The sequence below is a fragment of the Manacus candei genome, unplaced genomic scaffold (genome assembly GCF_025592945.1).
Source record: "Manacus candei isolate 608988 ecotype Guabito, Panama unplaced genomic scaffold, ASM2559294v1 h1tg000028l, whole genome shotgun sequence".
In the NCBI taxonomy this organism is placed as follows: domain Eukaryota; kingdom Metazoa; phylum Chordata; class Aves; order Passeriformes; family Pipridae; genus Manacus; species Manacus candei.
The window spans coordinates 17,815,638-17,833,499 of record NW_026138076.1 but is presented as its reverse complement, the minus strand read 5'-3'; the positions used below and the strand labels follow the sequence as shown (position 1 = coordinate 17,833,499).

At 34.4% G+C, this 17,862-nt stretch overlaps 1 long non-coding RNA gene across 2 annotated transcripts; it reads left to right on the top strand.

Moving 5' to 3' along the window:
• Positions 1-8,220: 8,220 nt before the first annotated feature.
• On the top strand, positions 8,221-17,841 carry LOC127472354 (uncharacterized). 2 transcript variants are annotated; one of them, XR_007904969.1, is made up of 6 exons: positions 8,221-9,172; positions 10,909-10,979; positions 12,141-12,208; positions 13,331-13,411; positions 16,509-16,564; positions 17,660-17,841. It is a non-coding gene; the product is annotated as an uncharacterized LOC127472354 (long non-coding RNA). The 2 variants fall into 2 exon arrangements; XR_007904970.1 differs by lacking the exon at positions 12,141-12,208.
• The last annotated feature ends 21 nt before the right edge of the window (positions 17,842-17,862 follow it).

The window sequence follows — 17,862 nt, the reverse complement described above, 5'->3', positions numbered from 1 at the left end:
CACAGAATCATAGTATGGCTTGGGTTGGAAGGCATCTCAAAGATCATCTAGTTCCAAATCCCCTGTCATATGCAAGGACACCTTCCATGACACCAGGTTACTCAAAGCCTTATCCAACCTGGACAATGAACTATATATAAGTGAACTATACATATATATATCTCCAAGATATCAAATGAAGATAAGCATAGGGTATATCACATTTGATCATCAAATAGTAAAGATGTAAATTTCTTAAATAATAAAAATGTGCATAACTGTTTTTTATCAATTGCTGTTTTGTTTCCAGTCTCTGAGAATGTAAAATTTCATTCAAATGAAAATTATCATGATTTCATTCATAAAAATGAATCTGTGAAAATATACTGTACACTGTACTGAATTTAGCTTTTATTCATATAATAAAACCTAGAGAAACTACTTAAAGATTTTGCTTTCAGAGAAATATCTCTGTGGCAATAAGCTTAAAAAACTCCTTGTTCAGACTGCTTTGACTATTTTTAGCAGCAGACCTTTGTATTTACTAGTAAGACAATTTCCATTAGAGCTGATGACAGCTAAACACAGAATAAAAGCTTTACATTTAAGTATTTCAAGGTGTAATAGCACCTTCTTTAAAACTGCTTTGGTATTTGGAAGTGACAAAAATGCTCTCATTTCCTGGTCTCCTGTGCTTCATAGTAAGAGACTGATGTACATTCTTACTTGCTGCTTTTGACATTTCATGTGTACTGAGCACAATCCATCCTTGCAGAGGATTACAGGAGTTTTTATGTCCCTTTCAAACACTGAGTTTTGTGTTCTACTGAGTAGCAATTGCAGCACTCTCACTCTATTCAGCTAATAGAGACGTGTTTTCTTGCTGTACGTAAAAGCTGAGCTTAGAAACTGAATTATGAAATTTCAGTTTATGAGGAGATATGTTACAATTTCTGGCAGAAAAGTCAGCAGTATCAAAAAGATACCATGCTATTTTAAAAAAAAAATTATGTGTGTGGTACATAAAAGTCCATTAGAACATTTGATTTTTCCTTTTTCCCCTTTTGACAGATACAATTTTCATTGAGAAAATGATCCCACAAAGAAAAGAGATGGAGATGAATCCAGTGATTCAAGAATGTTTAGGAAATGACTTGTGCAATGGGAGTAATTCATATAAATAGGTCCTTAAGGAAAAATCCTTAAAAACATCCATATGTTTCGAAAGACATTATTAAGACCTATTACAAACAAAGTTGGAACCTTAGGAATTTTTTTAAGGTTACAGCTTATGTTCTTGTGAAGAGAACTCTCACTCATTTCTAGTCACTTCTGATCTTTATTGCCATATGTTTAGTGTCCATTCTCATCTAGACTATATGAGCAGGGGAATTTCTTTCCATAGTGGATAGAACCTTATCTCTACAGAAGGGAACATTAGTGCACTTGAGCTTTGTACTTTTCTTTCCCCAACTTAATTTGTAACCTTAGTCCCAGTTCAGTTAAACTGTAAGGCATCCTAGATCAATCCCCTTATGAATACAGATGCACCATCTTACATATTTCAAAGCATTCAATAGCTGAGGTACAGAAGTGGGAAATATAGTATATATTTGCATGGAACCTATCCTTCAGGAGGATTCTAACTTCCACAAAGACCAATAAAAGTGAAGAATTTAAGTATGTTGTTTGCCTCAGGTCCAAAAAGTTAAATCACGACTTCAGTGAAATCTTAGGGAATTTTGCCAAAAATCTACTCCAAGTAAAAGAAAAGCACTAGACTATCCACTAAAAGATAACTTCCACATGCTGCAAATGCCTTACCTGCTGAAATCATGCTATATCAGCATTTTTTTAATGTCTGTTTTTAAGGAAAACATGACAGCAGGTTTAAGTTATACAGCTGAAAAATGAGTGGACATGCAGGTGTTTTTTTAGCACACTATGATTTTAAACTTTTATTCTTATTTAGTTCTGACTCTTTCAAGGAAGTACAAGATTACACTAACTGTAAAGTAGAAAGAATGTAAACCACTATTTTTTAAAAAACCAAACAAAACAGGGAAGACAGACATCTGTCAGGAATGAATTTCGTATGACTGCCCTTGATTTGGTGGAGAATGAGAGAAGACTTGACTGAATAGCCACTTGATGTCCCTATTTGTATTTGTCTACAGTCATTGTATTTGTCTATGATTTCTATGAAAAATAAAACAGTGACGCAAACTTTAAGAAACTGTTTGTAGTCATAATAATACTTCTTTACATCTGAAAAGCAGCTGTTCTAGTATTTAAATTACCATCATAAGGCCCATTTTTTCAAGAAAATGTAATAAAAACATCATCAAAAGTCACCTATAACACAAAGGTTTTCCCTGGGAAAACCTGTTTCCATTACTTAAGATACATTACTCTTGAGTGTGTGTATATGAAGGTGTTTATATTCACTGAATAAGAAATCTTTTCTAATTCTGTGGCTGAAATACCTTGCAAATACATTAACTCTGTTTTCTTGCATATTTGCACACAAATATAGGACAAACTTTGAATTTCTTATAAAGGTACATTCTTCTAATTTCCAGAGAGACAGAGTAAGCCACCCAAGCAGAGACTGTGGGCAACAGTTGCATAATTTATTATATGTCATCAAGGGACACATAATAATGTAATAATAATGTAGGGAAGAATAAAGTAATATGTAGAATATAATATAATATAACGCAATATAAGTGATATAATATACCTATTATATCTTGAAATATTTTTAATGATTATTTACTTATAACAACTTACTCACTGGAACATTCTATTCTATTTAAAAAAGAAGGCAATAATGTGATTAATCCCATTATGTAAGGAGTTTCCTTATCCAAACCCACAATTAAATGGCCAATAGTAGTCTTGTTGGACTGAAAGATCTTGTTTGAAAAATACTGCTAATATTTGTCAGATTCAGAGGTCCTTATCTAGTAGTGAGGGATATTTAGGTGTGGAAGTTAATACCAACTTTTTAGCCACTGCATTACTGAAGCTAGACAATCTAGAGGTTGACATAAAATTCCAGTAAGTGCTCAGAAGCTTTCAATCTGTGACCTCATTAAACTCAGGATCTTAGGAAATTGTCTGAGCTCATAGTAACAAAGTCTGTCTCTATTCACAGGAAATGAAGGAGAAAAATCTCACCAGCTCTGTCGCATATGCCAACAACTTTTAATGCAGGTTAAACTGTAAGCAAATCAGTTCTCTGCCTGATTTAAAGCTTTTAATTTCTTTCAGAATTCACACTAGCCTGAGGGGATTTCACAAAAAGGCAAATTAGAAATCAGTGCCTTATCAAGCATAGAAGACAGGAAGGAGAAAGAGGGAAGGAGGAAAAGAGAAAGGGGAAGGAAAAAATGTTACCAACTAGCTCTGTGAATTTTACATTAGATGAACAATGTCTAGTATACAAATGCTTTGGGGAAATACTTTTATCAATGCATTTTTAAGGCCTATTAGCATAATTTATTTTTTCACACATTATTACATGGATCAGGATTGCTTGTTTTATATGATTTATTTGTAGTACCGAGTATAAGTTGAGACAAAATATTTGATCATAAAGTTGAAAATTGTCTGAAAATATAAGCAGAGAACAAAGTAATATACAGCCTAAGTTCCCATTTCCCCACTCTACAGTCATCTTTCTATCAATATAGTTCTTAAATGGAAAGTAATATTTTGCTTTAACTATTGATGTAAATCAAGTAGTAGGTCAGAGTAAAAAAAACCTCTATATTTCTTTTATTACTAAAATACACAAACACAATTACGTATGAACTATGAAAAAAATGCTTACCAAAATACCTAAAAGATGTACCTTAAAGCAGCAACCTATAAGGAAAAATTCTAGGGAAGACTAAACATGTCTTCAGCATGTTTTGTGTTCCAGGATTTTCCAGAGCGTATTGGAAATGTATCCAATAGCTATTTTATAGTTGTTATAACTGTGTGGTATTTTAATAGATAGACCCAACAATGTGGAGGTCAATACAAAATGAAAAAAGAATATAGAATTAATTTGTCAAACTAGTTGAAAACTGATCAATGAACAACAAAAAGAATAGTCCTGGATTTTTCAAACAAGAGTTTTCTGCATTATCCTGCAAACTTTTGGGAAACTTGTTGAGATATAAAACAATAAGGTGCCTCAAGATTCCTCTGCCATGGCACGTAAAATTTCAAATCTTCTATTGATTCTTCTTCTGTGACTCTGAAACACGTGTGTCTCTGACTAGGAACAAATGCAGATCACTAAATAAAATTTTGTTCTCACTACTCTTTAAGACCATAAAAAATTGAAAGGCAGAGGTCTCTTGGCAGGTATTTACATCACACTGTGAACAACATTAATAATTTTTCATAGTTAAACATGCATTTACAAAATAATTGCCTAATTTTATTACACAGAATATAACTTTTGGTACCTTACAAAAATATAAAAAGCTCAGTGAGGTTTACTATTTTACAAATATCAGCTTTCACCTCCAAGATCCTTTTGTAGTAAAAGAAAATAGAAAAAAAAAGCTGCAAAACCAACGTTACGCTTTGAAAAGTCTTTTTCTTCACATAAATTGAATTGGAAATCTTCTGAACCGTTAGGTGAAATAGCACCAGGGACAACAAACATCTTAATTTCTGAGTAAATGAGAGACATACCAAAAATATTACCAAAGATTAAATAATGTGACTAGAAACATGAACTTGAAAGTATGTTCTTTGACAATGATGCATTTTCAGGTCTAATTTACAAAATATTTTTTTATTATATTAAGATTCTTACTGATTGAAATTAGATACTGCAGAGTACAGTATTGTAGCTAAAGTGATACACTTTATTTTAATGTTTAAATTAATGGAGCTCTGTTTTTGTAAGGAAAAATGAGCTTCGTTCAGTTATGTGGTATTTCAGGCTAAACTTCAGAAGTACTGATTAAGTAATTGCACTGAAAAAGAACCCATGTTCTGCTTCTGACTCCAAATGACATTTTCTTCCTAAAATGAGAGAAAGTTTTTCCAAGAACCTAAATGTCTTCTAAGGATTTTTTCCTTAGAGGTCACTTGAAAAGTTTTTGACCTTGAAAAGTAACAAAGGCAAAATTTTTCTTATTAAAAAAAAAATAAAATTGTGCTTGCTGGTACCTTAGCTATCAGCATTTTTCTTGTGTCATGTTACATGGCTCTCATGGAAATTCTAATCCATCCAGTACAATGTCACGTACAAATCACATATAATCTATTATTTTCTACCAAAGGGTGTTTTGATTCTACTGAATGATGGCGGTTGTCTTTTAAACGTGTAGTATCTTTCTGGATATATTTTACCACAAAGTGTAGGCAGTGATTACAGATAAGCTTAAAAATAACACATAAAGGACATGGCAAAATACCACTAAACATTAAATTATGTTGTATGATTTTGAGGATAATGGGGAAAGCTGAAAGCCATAGTTACGTTTATGTTTTCTGTAAGCAATAGAAAGTCACACAGCCTCACTGGAGATTCAGAATAAAAGTGTCATAATGGGGAGAAAGGAGCACAGAAAACAACTTAGAAAAGCACAACAATCTAGATAACAATCATAGTAAAGTCAGACAACTGTGAACCCCAGTTTCAGATGTTAGAATAGCTGAAAGCAACTATTGTTGCTTCTATAATAAAGGCACTTCCATATACAGAGTCTTGATGCTTAATGGCAATTATTAGGATGGTAGATGGAGGAAGAGAAAGAGCAAAAAGTTATCAGTCCTTCAGCTATCTGCCCTTTAACAAGCCAGTGGTTCTTCAGTGTGTTGACAATCAGAATGGCATTGCAGGGACATATTTCAACACAACAGGGTAGTCTCCACAAGAAGAAAAGTAATCAGGAACTGATTTGACCCAATAGACCAAATCCTTCCCTCATGTTACTTCAAACCACTCATATTTTCAGAACAATCTGATACACTAGACGTGCATGTTATCTCTGTCAAGTGAAGGTGGTCTACCTGCAGAAAGAATTTTCAAAGGCTTATCTCAAAAATAATGAAGTACAAACCTCATACGAAAAGAGCAGTTTTGTTTTACGAGGACAGAATTTTAGATTATTTCCTCTTCCTAGTTGAAAAGAAATAAACCAATTTCAGTCTTCTGTAAGATGAAGGATGGGGAGGGAGGTGACATGGCTGATTGGTTTCCAAATGGTGTAATGAAGGTAATATGACTTTTCTGAAGTCAGACCAGAATCCTATTTAATCACACTAGGCACTAACTAGGAACTAAATACTTCTGAACTTGTAATTTGTATTTTTTTCCTGATAAATTAAATGCAAAGGTCTAACCATTGCATAACCAAAAATAACGGGAAAGTTTGAAATACCTGAACAAAAGAAGCTTTGCAGATACTAAATATAAGTTACACTGTTTTATTTATGATGGACTGAACACACGCTTACATGTGAGCATATACCTTAGTGTCAGCTGAAATAAAGACATTATGAAGTGTTGTATATTTACTGGAAGTTAACCCAAGTGTTAAAATTCTGTGTGAGAAGCAATCAATCCACATACTGGCAGACACTGCTAATTCTTTGTAATATATCAAAAATCCTTCAGTTTTATTTACAAAACCTAAACAATGAGAAGAAGAGCCAATGTAGTCAACAAAGTAGCACATTTAAAGGATATTGAATATATGGACCAAATCATAAAGGTGGTCCTAGATATTTCCCATGACAGGGAAGGAAAGGTTTCTTTTAGATACACAGATAAAATACTTCAGATTCTTTAGAATTATCCCATATTTTTTAATATTGAAAATATATATGTCCTTTATTCATTTGTTTATGTATTTAAAGTATATCTCTCCTTTGTGTGTACAAGCATACATGTATATGTAAATATATATAGCTTTGGATGTGTACATATATGAATGTGTATGCATATATGTCTATCAATTTTATTATATATTCCTGTACATATCTTATTTTTGAACCATCTGGGTTTTAACGGGTTTTTGCTTACTGTTTCTTCTTATCCTTAAGTTACTGATATTGTTTCCTAATTTTAAAACTAGTTTAATCTAATAACTTTTGAATGGCAGTGGCTGGAGAATTTGAGAACAGAATAATTTTTCCTTATGAGTCATCTACTCACAGAGAATACAGAACACAGGCAAAAACATTACATTAGATAAAATATATATGAAGTGCAGTTTTTTAATGATGGATCAAAGTATATTTCAAATCACTGACCAGTATAAGCATATTGTTCTGAACAGTAATTATTTAATACAACATTCAGCCAAACACTGAAAAATCCTAGCACATTCATAATCACTGCCATATAGGAAATAACTCATAAAACAGACTGTGACTATAAATAATATGAACATATAAAAAATCTTGCCATTCTTCATATTTGTACACATGAAAGCTTCTAATATATTTATTATAAAAATTATTCTGCATACAGTGTACACATCATGTGAAGAAATATATTCAAGCTATTTACAGAAATCAGAGCAATTTAGGCCACTGTGATTTTCCAAGGAAAATGTCTTCATTTCAATATATATATATGAATAGCAGATTGCAAAACTGAATAACTTAGTCAAGTATTAATACCCAGAGACAGTTTCAGAGCTCTCGAAATGTGCTGATGACTTTTAATGCACTCCATCCACAAGGCAGCTTTATTTTTCAACTTAAATAATTTGTTGAAGTTATAAGTTGTTTATAAAAAGACTCTTTATTATACAATCTATCATGAAAAGACCCTTTATAATACAATATACTTTAAAGAAAATAATAACTTTTCAATCATTTTCCAGACAGTTATGAGGAGATTTACAAGAAGGACAAATAGATGTGCAAAATATTTTTCTTCTCTCTTGAACTTTTCTTGTAAAGTTCTAAACTCAAAAGATTTGAATGACAGTACACAAATTCTGACCTTTAACATTTCCCAAAAATCTGAAAACAATATAGAGTAGTCAACTTCTTGAAAAGTATTGCCTATGCAGCCTTTTAATTTACATCTTCAATCTGTGCTTATTATATTCTTACAAAAAAAAAAAAAAAAAAAAGAATGATGACTACACAAATGTGATAAAAAAAGGAAGATCTTACTCCCTTCTTGACCGAAAAACAAGTGAGTGATAAGAGCATGAAAATATCTCTTCCCAGCCCTTTGCCACATGTGATCAGCTGGAAGACAGGAGGGCTCTGCAGAGGGACCTGGACAGGCTGGAGAGTTGGGCTGATTCCAACGGGATGAGGTTCAACAAGGCCAAGTGCCGGGTCCTGCACTTTGGCCACAACAACCCCCTGCAGCGCTACAGGCTGGGGACAGAGTGGCTGGAGAGCAGCCAGGCAGAAAGGGACCTGGGAGTTTGGATTGACAGGAAGCTGAACAGGAGCCAGCAGTGTGCCCAGGTGGCCAAGAAGGCCAATGGCTTCCTGGCCTGAATCAGGAACAGTGTGGCCAACAGGTCCAGGGAAGTGATTCTTCCCCTGTACTCAGCACTGGTGAGGCCACACCTGGAGTACTGTGTCCAGTTCTGGGCCCCTCAGTTCAGGAAGGATATTGAGGTGCTGGAGCAGGTCCAGAGAAGAGCAACGAGGCTGGTGAAGGGACTCAAGCACAAGTCCTATGAGGAGAGGCTGAGGGAGCTGTGGTTGTTTAGTCTGGAGAAGAGGAGGCTCAGGGGAGACCTCATCACTCTCTACAACTCTCTGAAAGGAGGTTGTAGCCAGGTGGGGGTTGGTCTCTTCTCCCAGGCAGCTATCAGTAAGACAAGAGGGCATGGTCTTTAGCTCTGCCAGGGGAGGTTTAGGTTGGATATTAGGAAGAAATTCTTTACAGAGAGGGTAATCAGGCACTGGAATGGGCTGCCCAGGGAAGTGGTGGATTCTCTGTCCCTGGGGGTTTTTAAGATGAGGCTGGATGTGGCACTTAGTGCCATGGTCAAGTAACCACGGCAGCAGTGGATCAAGGGTTGGCTCTGATGATCTCAGAGGTCCCTTCCAACCCGGCTGATTCTATGATTCTATGATTCTATGATCATGCTCAGGGATTTTAGCTGGAGTTGACAAGTCACCTTTTACTGTCTCTATCTCATTTCAAGACCTCTCTTGAGGTAGACCAGCTTTGAAGCCTCTTTATTTCCTCAAGGTGTGGTAGTCCAGGCTTGAAAACCCTGTCAAATATTAAGCTTGCCAACCCTTGCCTGATAGATATAATGTTATGATGAAATCCTAAAATAAATGTTTCATCTTTCTGTATTGATTTAAAAGTAGTACTAAGTTTAATTTTAATTCAATTTTCAGAATCTAGCTTACTAGTATGAGCAAATATATTTCATGTTCCTTCCCAAAGTCATCCTCAATTATTTGTTTTGGATCTTTACTCATTAAGAACTAGTAAGTGAAAATTACATTTGACAGACTGGTTTGTGGTTTTTATAGTAATTGTTAATTAATTCTGTCCGTTATGAATTATTTCCCACCTCTTACTATAAACATTTCCTGTGTTTTCATCTCTTGGAACCATAGCTGAACTACTCATCCTCCATGGTTTGCAACTGCTCATTTAGTTGCAGGGATTTGATCTCATTTCAGAATGAGTGAAACCTTTGGAAATGGAGACTAATGAAAAGGGAATAACAACAGAAATCAAAAGAAGACTAATGAAAAGAGAATAACAAAAACAAAAATATAACACTCATCTTTACACGGGAATGTTCTGTTTTAAGATCATTGTTGTCTGTATAGGAAAGAGAAAGATCACTGGCGCCAAAGGTCACAGAAAGCTCACTTAAGATGCTGGACAAATATCAATATATTTTTTTCCTATTGTCATGCTTTCCCCTAGATCCTGTGAGAAACAGCAGATTAGACTAAGTGGATTCATGCTTTCACATTACATATATTTTTATGTTATGTTTCTACCACCACCCATTCCCAAATCTTTGTGTGAGGAAATGCCTATGAGCTAAAATCTCTAAGTATTCCTGCATAGCAAGTAATGAGTGAACACAGTAAAACTGCAAAAATAGTTAAAACCTGGGCAATTAACAGCATTCAGCAAATTTTCTCTATGATTTTTAAACAGTTTTATCTCCTCCTTTGAATTCAAGTTATTGCAGTACAAATTAAATAATGCTGTAATGTTCAGGCTGATGGAAGAGGAGCATTAGCCACGGAAGAAGTAGTGGAAATTATACCTACTTCAAATTGTTAAAGATGTTAATTTAATAAGCTAGAAAACGGAATTTTGGTATTTCAAGGAGTTTTATCTTTTTATTAGATAAAATTTTTGTTATTAGACTCTGGGTGGAATTTCTGTAGCTTTTGTTTTGATATTAAAGTTATTAAACTTGCCTTTTCTATTCTCATTACCAGAATATTTTATGGGTAAATCCACTTAAGGAACCTATTGTGCTTTCTGATCAAAGTGGAAAACAAAGCTAGGTTATAATTAGCAATTTAATTTTTAATGAGCTGATTGAGGCCCAAGGTCATAACAAAGGGCACAAAACAACTGAAAAAAAAATTCAAACAGCAATAAAATTTCTAGCACAGAACACTAATGATAGCACCCTACACATGACCTGGGCAAAATAATATTTGGCAGAGTACATCTAACAGCTATCCCAGTTGTATTTTTTATTTTCTTTCAGAACTCTGACTAAGTCTAAGTAAGGTGTAACATATTAAATAATACAGAAGCACATAAAAATGCATGAGACTTGCTTTCTGAAAAGAACGTAGCAAGGATGTTTACTGAATTTAAATTTCCCAAGCTCAAGTTTAAAAGTTGCAGCTATAAGCTGAACATTTAACTCTCTAATATCTTTTGTAATACCTCAGAAGGTAGTTAACTACTATCACGCACTATAATTCTTCCAGAATCCTGCATGTAACTTCCACTGAAGTTCTCGGAATTTGGCCTTTCAGTCTTCAGAAAAAATAAATCATAGGTAAGTAGAATCTTTACATAAACGTGGTGTCCTTGCTTTCTTTGCAGTTTGTAAATTTAATCATGAAACTTTATTATTTTGGATACAGACTTGTTTAAGATCTTACTTAGCATATGCTTTGATTTTTACTGGTGGACTTTCATACAGTTTTCTCTAGCAGTAGAAATATTTATGCCACTAAGCCCTCTAGCAAGCACTTTATGTCCAAGACGTACATCATTTTATCCTGACAAAACTGCTTTATATATTGCAAGTAATGTCCTTATGAAACACACTCCATCTCATTAAAGGAATATAACATTTAAAATTAAATTAAATATACCTTTACACCTAGCAGACTATAAGCAACAGAGGAGATGCTAATGAGTTCTGCAAGTTCTACAGGTAGTCCATGGATCAAGTCCAGCCCACAGGATGCTTTCATCTGCTTTAGTGGCTTTTTTCTAGGGAAGAGAAGCAACTATTTGAGCAGCTAATTGCTGCTGGCACAGCCAAGCACTTCATTGTGGTACTGTCACTGCCTCTACTCTCCCAACAAGAGGGTAGAGGAAAAAAGCAAAGACAACAGACAAAACTGCCCCCATTGAAAAAGAAGGAGAAAAAGTAACCCTACAGAGCTCCAAAATAATTCTTTCTAAGTGGCAGTAGCGTGAAACACGGAAGAAGGCATGTGCTCATGCTGGTGTCACCTGGCAGAACCACGAGCTGCAATTTTTATGAAAGTGAAAGAGTCTAAAGACAAAGAGTGAAGTCCAGTGGTTGCTATGCTGACTCTGCTTAGAAAGTTTACAAACTGTCTCAAAAAAGTTTTTCTTAATAAAATGTTCCTCCCTCACTTTCTTCCCATTACTAAAAACATACACCAAATCAGTTTAACCAAGAGTTGGACGACACACCAAATATAAAAACTGGCAAGATACTGGTAAAGTATTATTGGAAAAGTATGTAATGTATTTCCTCTATCTTCAGGTTAGGATTGGAGGAGGGCAGGTGGACAACTGTACTAAGTGCTAAAGAGGTTTCCTATGGACCACAGCATACAATTTGAGAACTGCTGACTTACGTGGTCATATATCAGTCATTTAAACACATACTAATATGAAAAACATAAAAAGGAATGTCATTTTATGTCCCATTTGTATATTATGTTACTCATTTCAGGTATGTTGCAGAAGTGTAATCCCACTTGATAGGTATGCAAGACCTAAGCACGGTCCTGATTTCTCCTGGTAATAAGAACAGCTTGTTATAACAACTGTATATTCTGAATTTCACCAAACAATGTTTTGCTATTTCTTTACCTGGTGTTTTTCCTCTGGTTTCCTCTAAAAAAAAACTTAGTGATCAGCGCCTCTGAAATTTTGTTTACATAATTTCTTAATTCCATTAAAAATGACAAAGAAAGAAAGGAAAAGAAAACTGAGAAGAAGAAGGAGAAAAAGGAGAGAAAAAAAAGGAATGTAAAAGGAGAGAGGGAAGAAGAAAGGGAGATTGATTCTCAGTGAGGATGTTCTGTTTGCAGAAAGAATTTAAAAGAACAAGGAGGGGGGAATGGAAATGATAAAAAATATGAGTAGGTTAACAGAGGACTGAGAACTCTGGAGATAATACCAAGTTAACCTATGCCTTTAATTTGTTGTTTCAATAGAAACAATTCTGTACAAAAAGGTGTTAGGATATAATTTAAATATGATGTGCATAGGCAGATTATCCATTACTCGCACAGTGCAAGTTTCTGTACTGTATTTTATCTATATATTGTTGTCATAGTGTGTTACTCTACTGTATCTGGGAGGGACATCATCAGTAACTCACCAGAAATACAGTAACAGGATTGAACGACTGCTTCAACTTCCTTCTTTTGAAGGTGCACAGAGATGGACAAATTGCTTCACACCCTTTTGGGGAAAAATTACACAGATCAGACAACTCTGATATAAACCATAAATGCATTTGTATTTGTCAAACTGATGCTAAAAAAGCTTTACAACAGCTTTACACTTGCTTTAAAAAAACTTTTAAAAATTCATTATTAATCACTTAGTTTTGAACTGTTTATTATTTCATTCAACATATATGTATGATACATATTTTTACCTAAGTTGTGCCAGATATACTCTGATTATTTTGTTTGTTTGTTTCAGCCTGAATTAAAATTACACTTTATTTTGTATTTGGAGATTTCATAAGAAGAACCCTCTTTCTGGTTTTGTTCAGATAGTTATGTAATTGTGATAAAAAAAACCCAGGCCTCAATTTAAAAAAACCTCAATTTAAAAACCAGTATACTGCCTGCTTCTGTTTTCCCCTCCAATTCCTCTAACTTATCCTGAGCTCTTGTCAATTTTCAGAAACTACACCTCTGTCTTCAAGCATTGCCATGAATTTTGGATTGTCAGCTGAAAACTCAAACAGAAAACCAGCAGTTGCAGGTAATAAGATTTGATAGTGGCACGAATTACATATAGAACAGAGGCCCAAGACTGTATTGGACATGACAGAAGTAAGTGTTCATTAACACAGAATGTAGTCACAAAATGGTATAAACACACTTTAAATTAACATAAAAACAATATAATTCCTGAAAGCACTCTGGAGTAGCACTGAATCTAGAGAAATCAATACCATTCACTAGACAAAAGATCTCAAAACTCAACCTCCATTTGTCAATATCAGCCTACTCAATGCAGTTTCTGTACCTGTATTATATACTTCTTGCATAGGTAAGAGAGTGACAGCACACACATCTTTTCACCTGTTATAGCATGTAAGCTCAACAAACTTAATACAATACTTTGTCAGTATGAAGTGTAGAATAAAAAATCCTTAGTCACAGTTCTGAGAATGACAGAAATTTGTCATAGACTGAAATTTATAGTCTCCTGTGCTCAAAATGCAAAGACGACATGTCAAATTTTTCAGTCAAAAATGTTTTTTTTTACAAAGTCTTGACATTGAAACAGCACACTCTGTGACTTTGTACAATACAGGCCTGGAAAAGAGATGGCAGTAAATTACATTTGAAAAAGCAGCATGAACACCACGTGGTATTCTCACATTATATGAAAGCAGGAGGCAATTTCACAGCAATTCAAAGATACCAACAATATCTATTACAAAAAATCATGATGCAAATTGTGAACATTATTCTGGCATTTCTCTTCTCTGATGCTACGAAAACCCTAGCATACCTAAACTGAGCAACTCAAGTTCTGTTTCATGTAATCTGTCATCCCAAAACTTCCATGTGGACTTATTAGGAAAGTAACACTATACACATGATCCTCTTCAAATAGTATCAGCGCAAGTTACAGTCTTTGCTTGCTGACCACCGACCTAGTTAAAGCTTTTGACAATGTGAATTATAAGGGACTCTCGAAGCTTTTGCAGACCCATGAATGCCCCGCAAATTTTCTTTCTGACTTATCTAAGCCTCTGTAATAAGATGATGGTTAGATAGGTGGAAATGGCAAGATCTCTTTAATATCATAAATAGTTTCCATAGTCCTTTACATCTCCTTTCTGTTGTGCAGAAGGAAGCCACTGGCAGAGCTATGTTTGTTCAGTTTCTTACTGATGCAAGTTGTTCACTCAGCAGACGCATATGGCTGATTTCTTCATCAGCGAGCTTCTTTTTGCTGATGACTGAGTTGGTAGCTCACTCAATCAATAGTATTCAATTTAGTATTGATGACTTTCCTTGTGCATATTATCCCTTTAATTTTTCTGTGAAGGTAAAAGACAATGGAAGTACCAAACCAACCAACAGTGACACAAGCACAGGCACTCACATTTTTGCACTTAGCAAAACTATGGCACGCTTTTTTTTGACATCATTCAGATACAGACACACTGTAAAACTGCTGTCACATTGCTAATTTTAACTCTTAATTTGAAATATTAGCATACTAACCAGGCAGCATCAAGGCCAGTCCCCAAACATGCACTGGACACTTATTCTCAGAACACTTCAGCGTGTTTGTGAGACATAGAAAATTTGTTCTTTCCATATGGGAAATTCAGTTGTATAGGCAATGCCTCTAGTATGCCTGAAAAACTGAATGACTACATCCTCCTAACAGTCCAATCCTTAAATAACAACAAATATTCAAACTCACTGATCCCAAACTCACTGATCCCAAAAACTTGCCTATAAAATTATTAGACAATATGGCTCAACTCGCAGATAGTTATGATTATAATTTGGTGCCTTCTTCCAAGATAGTTGAGGCAAACTGCACTATCCATTGCAATATGATAGGGGTATACTATGCAAATCCGAGCATAAGGCAGTAGCAGCAGATTCAGTATATTGTGGTTAATTCTAGTTAAATTATGATGCCTTTCTGAAGTTTCATAGTGGAGTTTTTTGCATCGCAAAGCCATCGCTTCCCTTTTCCTTAAATGGAAATGAATTAATTTTTCTGCACTTCCTGGGCTGACCAGAGCAAGAGAAGATATTTGTGGTCTTTCAGCCAGCCTGGAGTAAAGACCAGGAGTTCTTCTTAAGGAAAAGAGCTGCACAGAAACCTGGACTGTGTCCTACTCCTGCAAATACTCTCTTCTGCTATGACATGGATTCAACTTACAGACTAAGAAGTGACATTTATTTTGGAACTTCTGGGATAGCCCAATGGCTCCTAGAGACCATCAGCCAGATGCCCAATCATATGTGAAAGAAGCTTCAAGTCATACAAAATGCAACACAACATTCAGTAATTTTCTTGCAGCTTTTCTCTCTACACAGATCAACTCCTAAGTTACAAACCTTTCTGCTAATGACAATAGAACTAATGAGCTTTGCTACACCATATGTCTATCAGCTAGGTTGTAACTACCTCCTCTGTCTCCTGGTATTAGTGGCTACAAAGCAAGAAGAAACATAATAATCTTTTAAAAGATTAAAGATTTCATTTTCTCCAGATTAACTCAGCTAAAATCCACACACATTCTTCTGAGGCCTGTGAGAAAACTTCCACAGTCTAAATGAATAAACTGACTGTTTTCTAAGATTAGATCGCTGATACCTCAGGATAAATCATTTTTATCCAAGTTTATTTCCCGACTCTTTTCTGAGCATTACAATAATATCAATGTCTAATGGCTCTTCTTTTTTTTTTTTCAATTTTAAATAAGTTGCCTTTTATTGTATGAGTTGTCACATCAGCTTGGTGACTGACTGAAAACATAAATTTTCCTTGCATGGAATCAAAGTTTGTGCGGTAGTAATTTTAATTATAATTTGACTCATTATTTTCAGTGGAATTAAGCCATTTAGGAAAGCACTATTTCTTTATACGGAAATTTCAGGTGCCTGAAAATTCTTGAACACAAAGACATAGATATGTTGAAATTCTGAATATAACTATTGCTACATTTAGTATTGTCTATCTCATCCATGCCAATTTGTTCAGACTTCCAGATCCAGTACTTGATGGATACTTCTTAAGAGTCATCATGTTGTCTTTGAGTACTTTTACATTACATAAAATAAAATACTCTAAGTGACAGAATTTATATCTTTTACAGCTTTCGAAAGTTAGAGAGACTAGAGCTTTCATTTCACAAAGAGTCAATGTAAGCAGGTAAGGAGTACGTAAGGAGCAGGGCTGCACTCTGCAGAACAGAAGCATTACTCATGCAAAACCATGCAGGAAATCAATAGAAAATCCAGAAATAGAATTCTTAGCTGTTAGTTTCATGTGAGTGTTAAACATATTTTTGCAGTACTTCAAATAAAATATAATTATTGCATTCTTTACCTTGTATTGACTTGTGTTGAGCAGTTAAATAAGTGGATTATAAAAACATGCCAACTGATGAAAAAACTATTTATAAAACATTTTCCTCCTATAAAGCAACTTACTTTCTAAATTACATGGTGAACAGAAACAAATTCTTTAAGCTGCAGATTACGATACTTTTTTTTGGTTTTAGGAAAGCATTTTGCACCTTATTAGTGCAATTCTGTTAAAGTCTGTTTAAAGATTGTTAAAGACTATGTATAGAAATATTTCTTAGAATTGGTTAGAATTATTTAAAATTGTTTGCAATAATACATATTTATATATTTCCTGCTTTGAAAAATAAGATGCTATTCTGACTGTAAGTGTATAGAGAAAATGCTTTCTGAATCTGAAGATATGCTTCAGGAAAAATAAGTGGAGTTTGTTAAGTATAAATTATCTTCCGAGGATGTAGACTCTTCTTTTTTCTGTACTACAGAGCATCATGCAGACAAAAAAAGACTGTAAAATATTTACCAAAAAGAAAAAGAAGATATCTAAGGGCATGTTTTAAACAAACCTTTGGAAACAGCTTTCGTTTTCCAATTCTGCTGTAATCAAACTATTCCACCATTTTTTCAGAAGCAAATTTTAATATTTTCTCTACTGTTTCTGAATGTATTCCCACTTGGAAACAGGGAAGAAAAGGCAAGGGAAAGATAATTCCTTTCTATGACACCATTTCATAAACAGAAATTAAAATCAGCAAATTTCATAATTCTTCCCTTTGAACTCAGACACACAGTTGGTGAGACCGAGAGATTCATGCAGATTTTCTTTCATATGTCATTTATATGTCTTCTTTAGAATTTTGTCCTCTGGCAATCTTTTTGGGGTTGTTGGAAAATTTTTCTTTTTCTAAAATATTCACTTTTTTTCTTACTATTCTTGCAGTCCAGAGGCAATATTTCATTGAAGGAAGAACCAGATGAAAAAAGAAAATAAGAAATCAGGAAGGAATCCATTCCATTCCAAAAGCAAGAGGGTTTTGTCCTCTTTAACTTTAGTGAAGACAGCATCATTACATTGGAACATGCAACACACACCTCTTTCTGGAGGACCTCCAGCTAGATTATCTGAAAATTTTTGAAAATTAA